The 9,413-nt window shown below is 44.1% G+C and overlaps 1 pseudogene; it reads right to left on the reverse strand.

The window, feature by feature from the left end:
- Positions 1-5,023: 5,023 nt before the first annotated feature.
- On the reverse strand, positions 5,024-5,141 carry LOC126200052 (5S ribosomal RNA; annotated as a pseudogene).
- Positions 5,142-9,413: the final 4,272 nt, after the last annotated feature.

Genomic DNA, 9,413 nt, shown 5'->3' on the forward strand with positions numbered 1-9,413 from the left:
ACAATATAGATCTGCTTGTCAATATAGTTACTGAAAACATTAATTTAGAATCACGTTGTTCGGACGGAACTGAGTAATTTTTGACTATGGCAGTGTACTGAAAAGCAACCACATCGATCTGGATAGTAATTAAGGTGGCACGCTACCTGGTATCTTCCATCGGTTGCATGAAGCGGCGTCTGCTGGCAATTTCGGCGTTAATTCCGACTATTTTCTGTTGTAGCATAGCTACGCCGATACTCACGCACCGTAACTTTTCACTGGTGTTGCAGCACATATAAATCACTGGATATGGGGTAATAATGAGCTATTTCCTTTATATAATTGATTACACACGGGGAATGCAATTTAAACCACAAAATTATTATTGCCTCCAAACTTTACACGCTGTAGAGAACTTGGTTTGACTATTACACAAACTGATTCACAGAATATAAATGTACTGGTAATGGCGTCGGTATAACCACTGTTCATAATAATACTCCTATTTTGCCGCTCACAGTCCATCTCCGTCGAAATACTGCGTCTTCCAAGCCTTAGTGGCCATTTAGCTTGTAGCCATACGATAAACGAAGTCCATATCTGTTTTCAGCTCACTACTAAATGGTCTGTTAGCAACGTTACCGTGGCACACACCGGCAGTCACTTTTACGCCACTTAACACCTGTTCTGCCTCAGAGCTACGTCAACTTACTTCTACAGCAAATATTACGTGCCAACCTGTACACTGTTCTCATTCTCGGGGATTCCCCCCACACCTAAACATTATTTTACATTATGCCAAGTTCTCTATTTACAATTAAACATATCATAGCATTACAATATTCAATTACAGTCATTTTCATATATTAAAGTAATATTACATTAATATTTTTCCTATATGTAACAATTTTATTTACTTTAATTCTTTTGGTATTTCGCTGTCAGAGTGCAGCACAAGCCAGACATTGTTTCCCACATAGCGTTCTTTAATTTAGCTGTCACCAAGTGGAAGCACTTCCACTTTGACTTCGATTCTGGCCCACAGATGGCATAAGCGTCCACTTTCTCTACCGTTGCGCCTTGACTATGCCTGGACTTCACTAAATGGCACGTTGTCACACTACAAACCCCAGCATAGGGAGTGACGGGGCTGTTGTCATCTTTCATCATTGCTTCCACTAAGGACTTGGACTATATTAAGGATAGACTCTTCCGTGCCTCTTTTACACCTAATCAGGACGCCATTCTTGGAACTTGGATTATTTCCTTGCAAGTGTACTTTCCTGCGAAGATCCTAGTGGTGTTACTACATACTTGAAAGAGACAGGCGACTTTTAGGTAGCAGCTCTGTCAAGCCACTGTACCAGAGGCTTTTGCTATCAGTACACTTGTTGAAGCTTTATCACTGTTTTAGCTGTGTCCCTGTGACGATCACTTCAGTATTCTCTGCTTTGCAAGCCGAGTCGCGGCTATATGACGCAGTTTTATACAGCATGAATTCATGATCTTAACTGTGAGGCATGCAGTGTGAACCATGCCGTTCAAACACTCGTGAAAATTGCAGCGAAATGCAGGAAGCTCTGCAGCGGATGGGCTCTTGGTGCAGGGAGTGGCAACTGACCCTTAACATAGACAAATGTAATGTAATGTATTGCGAATACATAGAAAGAAGGATCCTTTATTGTATGATTACTTGATAGCGGAACAAACACTGGTAGCAGTTACTTCTGTAAAATATCTGGGAGTATGCCTGCAGAACGATTTGAAGTGGAATGATCATATAAAATTAATTGTTGGTAAGGCTGGTGCCAGGTTGAGATTCATTGGGAGAGTCCTTAGAAAATATATTCCATCAACAAATGAGGTGGCTTACAAAACACTCGTTCTGCTTATACTTGAGTATTGTTCATCAGTGTGGGATCCGTACCAGGTCGGGTTGACGGAGGAGATAGAGAGGATCCAAAGAAGAGAGGCGCGTCTCGTCACAGGGTTATTTGGTAAGCGTGATAGCGCTACGGAGATGTTTAGCAAACTCAAGTGGCAGACTCTGCAAGAGAGGCGCTCTGCATCGCGGTGTAGCTTGCTCGCCAGGTTTCGAGAGGGTGCGTTTTGGATGAGGTATCGAATATATTGCTTCCCTCTACTTATACCTCCCAAGGAGATCACGAATGTAAAATTAGAGAGATTCGAGCACGCACGGAGGCTTTCCGGCAGTCGTTCTTCCCGCGAACCATACGCGACTGGAACAGGAAAGGGAGGTAATGACATTAGCACGTAAAGTGCCCTCCGCCACACACCATTGGGTGGCTTGCGGAGTATAAATGTAGAATGTAGATGTAGATGTGGCCGACTGACTAACCAGCCCGTATCACTTAGCTTCGTAGTGTACTTCTGGCGTGATCCGAAGATTCACGAAGTCTGAATATCGTTATTCTAACGTTAAAGAAAATTGCTTGCAAAATTCTGAAGTACGTGGATGATAGTCCTCTACCGAGAGTGTATTCAGCGTGACAGACAATTAAATCTGAATTATACTTTAGCAAATGTAAATACATGAATCGTAGAGCTTTTCCGCATTGACTCCTTTGGCGGCAGCTTATCAGAATATCTCTCACGGAACCGATACACCCATCTGTCGGCTGCTCCTCACTCCACTTCTTACGTTATGTCTCAGCTACTGCAGTCGCACCTAAACTATGGAATGAACGGCTCCAAAGCCAGAAATGTCACAAGAGGTTAGAGCCGCGACACACATCTTTGAAATAGCGGTTTTCTTTTGAGTGGCTGAGAAAAATTTCCAGACACACCGCCTTCCAGAATCAATACGAAATTGCTGCGGATAATGGCATAAAGAGCGTCCATAGACCATACCTTTTCCTGGGGCGTAAATTCCCATATATTTTGCGATCGAAACCGACAGTTCGCAGTGCGATGAGCAGCAAGAAATTGTTCTTCACAAGCTTTGATACTGCTGGCACTTTCGGGCGTTTCAGCCCTTCTGTGAGTGCCCTGTGCGGCTGTATCCCAATCGAACGTTACAGCAGCGCGACATCAAGTTTTGCTCCCGTGTACGGGCTGGAACCACTAGGAACAGTTCACAACCATTCGACGAAATTTGAACGTGGCTCGAAGCAGCTAAGGCGCTTTTTTAGCGTTCCTATTTGCTGTCCTGTGATATGATCACGGGGGGATGCGACACTGTCAAATGCCCAGTTCGGCAAAACCATCAGTGGCACTCGCCCATCTTTCAGAAATGAGTGTGTGAATTCCTAAGGGACCAAACCGCTGAGGTCACCTACTGAAAATAACTTAAACTAACTTACGCAGAAGGACAACACATTCGGCCATGCCCGAGGGAGGACTCGAACCGCCGGCGGGAGGGGCCGGGCAATCTGTGACAGGGCACCTTAAACCGCGCGGCCATTCCACGTGGCCGCCGATATTTATTGAGAATCTTAAATTCGTACCAAGTCCTAGGCACTTGCAGACCAGTAACCCCTTTTACAAACTCCGATACCAGGCGGCCTAATATCAGGCGCAAGATCAGGAAAGCAGCAGTGAAAGAGCAGCAGTGTAGACTGCTTGCAGGCGCCTGGGACTCCAAAAATTGGTTCTGTCTCTACACATACATTTTTAAGCTGGTGAACAAGGTGGCTGGGTGGCACCAATGGTTTCGCCGAAACGGGGAGTGTTAGAAGTACCCTTTTTCGTTTTATCCATGGATGTGTCAGTGTAGCAACCGTCCCGCCCTTCTCCACCCTGATCACCCCTCCTCCCCCCCCCCACCCCCGAAGGAAAGAAAACATAAGCATACTTTGCTGCTTCTGATCAAGTTCAAATTTCGGATGCTGTTGAACGGTTCCTAGTGGTTCCATCCTGTACACCAGAACTAAAATTGTGGGCACCCTGCGTTCCAAAGGGTAAGATCACGTGTAACGAGCATGCACTTTGAATGTCCTTAGGGAACGGTTGTAACGTCCGAGAGCATCGGCAGTGTCAAAAGTTGTGAATAAAATCCTCCTGTTGCTCAACGCACTGAGAACCATTGTTTTTGACTGCAAAATTTGTGGGAATCCACACCCCCAGGGAAAGGGATGCTTTAAGTTATGTGTTTTGTGCGAGCCTCTGAGGTCTTTCCGTCCCGTTCCTGAGCGGCCATGTGTCTACAACGTTCTCCTCGGCCACTTATAAGAAAATTGCAAGGTTTCAGTGCAGTGCTTCGTGGTTCTAGCCTCCATCGCAAAGGCGTCAAAAGAAGTGGTGAAATGTTGGTAAGAGGTAGTGTGACGTCCTTCCCATTGTGTGGCACGTACTCGATGGCGGTGGGCAGGTTTGTGGTGAAGTTTGGTGCCAGTGTGACATCATTAACCCGCCTCTCGTATCATATGAACTTCAGAGCTATGTCCTTTCTTTCGTGTGTGTCGACACATTGCTGTTTGAAGCGGCTTTCAGGCCAACGGCGAGTTTCCAGGAGGCCACGCTTTTGCATCGTTAAAGAGGAAGGTTGTAGGCAGATTTCAGTCAAATTTAACACTTTAGCATCGCAATGGGAGCAAATTACTGTGTTTCGCAAAAGTGATCTTTTAATTCTGAGGGGCGGTGTATATTAGTGTGCTGCGCCGGCTTCGCACAAGTACCGCTAAGTGTTTTCTGCCTATAACAAGGATACTTTTCGAAGGCATACGACGCACGTAATGGCTGTACAGTCAAGTCCCTTCACGAAGGAAGAGAGCTGAATAGAATTAATTCCATACTTCCAACCTCTGATGCGAGTTGCTTGCAAAATTCTTGAGTTCATTTGTAGTAACAAGGTATCTGACTTCTAATTAATGAAAAAAAAGCACACCGTCTTCAGGCCACGAGTGGCCTACCGGGACCATCCTACCGCCGTGTCATCCTCAGTGGAGGATGCGGATAGGAGGGGCGCGAGGTCAGCACACCACTCTCCCGGCCGTTATGATGGTATTCTTGACCGAAGCCGCTACTATTCGGTCGAGCAGCTCCACAATTGGCATCACGAGGCTGAGTGCACCCCGAAAAATGGCAACAGCGCATGGCAGCCCGGATGGTCACCCATCCAACTGCCGACCACGCCCGACAGCACTTAGCTTCAGTGATCTCACGGGAACCGGTGTATCCACTGCGGCAAGGCCGTTGCCCTAATTAATGAAAAAAGTGCTTAATTTTGTGATGGTACTGGGATCGTGAGGTGTGCATAACAGTTTGGTCATAATTTAACATTTCTTTATTTCGTTAAACATTTTTAAATTCGCTACCAGGATCGAAGTTCCATCTTCAAAAAATTGCGGGTCATTGTACATTAACGCTAATGCGCTTGTGTTTCGTTCTGCCGTTGTTAGTTGTCTTTGACAACGGTGTAGATATTTTCTACAACCAGAAAAGAATATTTCAGCAATCTATGAGGATCGTTCAGTACGTAATGCCCCACTTTTTTTTTTCGGAACATATTTACTTGTAAGAGACAAAATTATATGACAATATACAACAGCATGTCTTGTCCATGTCATATTTTTCTACATTGTCTCCATCACGTTTTATGGCCCTATTCCAGCGTTGTGGAAGAGCATGCGTTTCCTGCTGGTAAAAGCTGTTGTTCTGTAGGCGTAGCCATGTTTTCACTGCATGACTGACACTCTCGTCATCTTCAAAGTGTGTTCCCCGTAGAGAATCTTTAAGCGGCCCAAAGAGATGAAAGTCCGAAGGTGCTAGGTCTGGACTGTAGGGTGGATGAGGTAATGATGTCCAGCCCAATTTGGAGAAGGGTTGCCGGGATCTCAGACTTGTGGGTGGGCGTGCATTACCGTGTAGGAGCAAGATTTCTGCTGGATTCTTGTCCGATCGAACATGTCGGAAACGGTTCTTGAGTTTATTCAGGGTCTTTACGTATGCCTCTGAATTGATGGTTGATTCTCTTGACATCACTTCCACGAGAATGACGCCATCACAATCACAGAAGACTGTCACCGTGACTTTTCCAACAGAGGGGAATGTCTTGAATTTCTTCTTTTGTGGTGAATGAGAATTATGTCACTCCATGGACTGCCCTTTTGTTTCCGGCACAAATTGGTGCACCCAGCCTGTAACAATCCGTGACAGAAAGCCTTCTCCGTCGGTCTCAAAAAGCTCCTACAATTCGAGTTGTAATGCGCCGGTCGGCACGAATAATGACATTCGCACGATTCAGCATGTCTGGAGCAGTGGCGGTGACAGGACGACCAGAGCGTGGCTGACCATGGAGCTCTGTTTCTGCATTTCCTGAGGCTGTAACTTTATGTACCGATCGCCCAGATGTACTCCTTATCAACTGCAGGATCTCCATACACTACACACAAACGTGTATGGACGTTCACCATGGTTTCTTTTTCTGCACACAAGAATTCAATAACAGCGCGCTGCTTGTACCGTGAGTCGTATGTAGACGCTGTGCTACGGCTCTGCCATCTGTCAGAACGGTTCGAAACTTCGCCGGCGCACAGAACAAACATCAAACGTGAAGCACCTATGCATATTATTAGCTTGTTAAAACAATGTGGGGCATTACTTATTGAACGACCCTCGTATACTGAACGCTGTAGACTGAAAAATACAATAATTATTGGAACTTCATAAATAATAGTTATGACTAATACTACCCAGAACTGAAGCTGTGTCGATAGTTTGTAAGCCGTCCTGGATAGCTCGATCGGTTGGAGATATGTTGCGGGTTCGAGCCCCAGTACAGCTCACAGTAGTAAGAATAAAGCTAAAGCCCCTTTGTTGCCGTGTCACTGCGTAGCGGACGAAAAAATATGTTCTCATACTATGATGTGGTCAACAATGTGAAAGTAGTTCGATTTTTAATAATGAGGAGCCCTCACAACGTTGAAACCAAGACCCGGTTTTAATAATTTCCTGCTATGAAAAAAAATATATTTACGTATAAAATGTTTGGTACGCTACTTTCGTCCCGCATGTCGTTACCAAAGTAGCGGTTCCTTTTTGTCCATGTCTGATGTGTGCTTGGTACGCTACTTTCGTCCCGCATGTCGTTACCAAAGTAGCGGTTCCTTTTTGTCCATGTCTGATGTGTAAATGCTTACATATTCTATTTTCGTGGTACAGGCTTTCTACCCACCGCTGACTTTCTCCAAAGTAGCGGTTCCTTTTTGTCCATGTCTAATGTGTGCTTGGTACGCTACTTTCGTCCCGCATGTCGTTACCAAAGTAGCGGTTCCTTTTTGTCCATGTCTGATGTGTAAATGCTTACATATTCTATTTTCGTGGTACAGGCTTTCTACCCACCGCTGACTTTCTCCAATGAGGAATGCATATTCAAGGGCCACATACAAATCGCGTATTGATAACACGAGCTCGAGACCGTACCCGTATATGCATTATGTCTAATGTATCCCTATGCATTTCTAGCGTATGGATGTTTGGTATCCTAAAGGCACTCTGCATATTGCTACTACATAGAAGCAACAGTACAATACGCCTTTTACCTAACAATCATTTGCTCATTGATTGTTATATAATGGAGAATCTCAACTTTTTGACTGCGAGAGTGTAGGTATGTGCTCTGTGGAGCGTTCCACTTGGACGTAGCAAGTAAGCTATGAATAAAACGAAATAACTCACTCTGATGTTAAGTTTTCGACTAGATGGACGTGTACTGAATTTTTCATGACGCAAATGGAATCTATTGTTGTAAGTCAGCCATTTGGAATTCTAAAGGTAATAAAGGGGAGCGTCGAAATAAGGTAATTATGAACGCTGGGCACTACTGTATAAGAAGAATATCTAAAAATACATTTTCAAGTGGCACTGTGTGCATGAATCCCGACGTGTTGCACATCGGAATAGATATTCCGACAAATAGACTTCGGTAGAAAATCCACGAACTTGCACACGGTCAGAACTCTGCTGAGAGAAATTTTGTTCACCGCAAAAATGTTTTCCTCCTGTTTGAGATTTTCCTTGGACGGATCACACTACCAAACTCAGTCTCGCGTAGTGCCATTGCATAGACAACTTCCGAGTATTCTGTTGCGAGAAATCTAATTCCTTTTCGTGTTATAGACTGTGGCGAACTTATTAGTGGGACGTCAGGCAGTAGAGGAGTAATTTGGCCAATTTTCGGAGAACAGATACTATAAAGAAGTACAACCGCATAAGATTACTGATACCTGCAAAATTATTACTTGAATACTTACGATATTACCCCTGATATTTGCATTAAATTCCAGCTAACATTAAACAAATACCACCAGTTAAATTCCAGATGATTAGATAAATAGCAATATATATATGTATATTTTATGTAGTAAACACTTCACGAAACTGTTTCATGAACTGGATGATGCTTGCGGGCAGCGGGTTCGACCACGCTGGAATATTGTAATTGGGCACAGAACGCTCTTGTCTTTTACAACTGTAGACTGTTTCAACGTCGCTTAAAAATAATACATGCCATCGCGAGCATCTGTGTAGCAGTTACTATAGATATTTGATAGACAGTAAGGTAATAATAAGACTTCAGTCATGTATACGGGGTGTTTATACAGTATTTAACGTTTCATTACTTACGAGAGGCGTCAATGAAGAACTAGCGATGATAGGACAATGAAACTTTATGGAAACAGTCGTAAGGGCATGCAGAAGAGAAATAACTAATAAGCCATTGCAAGCAACTCGTTTCAACTTCCACATTAGAGGGTAAAATTTGTTAAAAGTAACTGCGTATCGTGTTTACGTTCCAGGTTATAAACGTTGCTCTGTGTAACGACTATCTTCATCCACGACAGCATGGAACATCACTAGAGATTGCTCCACTGCTGCCTGAAGCATCTTAGGTGCGATATTTGCTACTTCCCTCGGTATGCTCATCTTCAACCTCCAACATGTGTTAGTGTTCCGTTGACAAACCCCGTCCTTCCGGTACGCCACAGCTAGAAATCACGTGAGTCAAAACTAGGTGATCTTGTTGATCACGCAGGACCAATTCCAAAATCGCCAGTTAATTCGAAATTTCGAACTGTGTTCTTCAACTCTCTTCCTGGGACAATGAATTCACGGTGTTCTTATTTCAATTTCCAGGAGTGTATTTAACCTTTCATTACTTACGAGAGGCGTCAATGAAGAACTAGCGATGATAGGACAATGAAACTTTATGGAAACAGTCGTAAGGGCATGCAGAAGAGAAATAACTAATAAGCCATTGCAAGCAACTCGTTTCAACTTCCACATTAGAGGGTAAAATTTGTTAAAAGTAACTGCGTATCGTGTTTACGTTCCAGGTTATAAACGTTGCTCTATGTAACGACTATCTTCATCCACGACAGCATGGAACATCACTAGAGATTGCTCCACTGCTGCCTGAAGCATCTTAGGTGCGATATTTGCTACTTCCCTCGGTATGCTCATCTTCAACC

Source organism: Schistocerca nitens, chromosome 8 (genome assembly GCF_023898315.1).
Source record: "Schistocerca nitens isolate TAMUIC-IGC-003100 chromosome 8, iqSchNite1.1, whole genome shotgun sequence".
NCBI classification, from domain to species: Eukaryota; Metazoa; Arthropoda; class Insecta; order Orthoptera; family Acrididae; genus Schistocerca; species Schistocerca nitens.